The sequence below is a fragment of the Penaeus monodon genome, chromosome 23 (genome assembly GCF_015228065.2).
Source record: "Penaeus monodon isolate SGIC_2016 chromosome 23, NSTDA_Pmon_1, whole genome shotgun sequence".
NCBI classification, from domain to species: domain Eukaryota; kingdom Metazoa; phylum Arthropoda; class Malacostraca; order Decapoda; family Penaeidae; genus Penaeus; species Penaeus monodon.
The window spans coordinates 9,052,272-9,053,362 of NC_051408.1; the positions used below are offsets into that span (position 1 = coordinate 9,052,272).

Sequence of the window (1,091 nt, forward strand, 5' to 3'; positions counted from 1 at the left end):
TCGCCAAGAGGAAAGAGTGTCAAAGAGGGGAAAAAAGAGCGTTATGGGTGTAATAGAGAATCTTGGGCTGGCGTTAAAGGGGTGTCGTAGGGGTGTTTTGGGTTGCTGAATGTTTTTTAAGTGTGTTAACTATTGTCGTTTTGTATACTGAGGTATAGGACAGACGTTGCCGAGCTATTCGCAGGAAATTGAGAAAGGTATTAATACGAACAATTTGCTGAGGTTATTCTCCAGTTAACCAATTTGCTTGTGGTCTTGAGGGAAGGATTTCTTTACCTCTTACAACAGTCACGAGAAAAAAAATGAAGAACAATCCCGTATATCACAAATCACTTATTCATTTTCCCTGAACAACAATTGCAGGCAGTTTTCTCCCTCCCCCTCCCTCCCTCCTTCCCTCCCTCAGACTCCTCTCCTTTTTATCTCTTCCCAACCATCCCCTCTCTACCCAGCTCTCTCCTCTTACCCCCACCCCTTCCAATACCCCTTTCTACCCTCCCACCACCCCCTCTCTACTCTCTTCCTCTCTTTACACCTCTCCATTCTCCTCTCTCTACCCCTCTCTACTCTCCTTCCCTCTTTACACCTCTCTATTCTCCTCTCTCTACCCCTCTCTACTCCCCTCCTCTCTTTACACATCTCCATTCTCCTCTCTCTACCCCTCTCTACTCCCCTCCTCTCTTTACACCTCTCCATTCTCCTCTCTCTACCCTTCCCTTTCCCACCATTTCCTCTCCACCCCCCTCCCCTCTCCCACCCCATCCCTTCCCATACCCCTCTCTACCTTCCCACCATCCCTCTAATCTCCTCCCCCCTCTTCCCATCTCCCCTCTACCCCCTCCCCCACCCCACGCTCTCTACCTCTCCCTTTTCCAGTCCTTCGGTATATAAGTAATTCAACATTCATTCACAAACTCAAAAGCCACGTCGGCAATCCGTTCCCCTGTACTGAAAATATAAATGAATCCGCTTTAGGCTGGTGAACAATATTTGATATCGCGCGGGGCATATTGGTGCAGCTTGTACGAAACATTCATATAAAATGGAAATTCCTCCGTTGATATATATTTTTTTCTTTCAAACATAAGAAA

The 1,091-nt window shown here is 46.9% G+C and overlaps 1 protein-coding gene across 2 annotated transcripts in view; it reads right to left on the minus strand.

Annotated features, from left to right (window-relative positions):
* Positions 1–1,091, minus strand: part of LOC119587789 — a 122,239-nt gene that overhangs the window by 43,168 nt on the left and 77,980 nt on the right. The gene's annotated exons all lie outside the window — the stretch shown is intronic.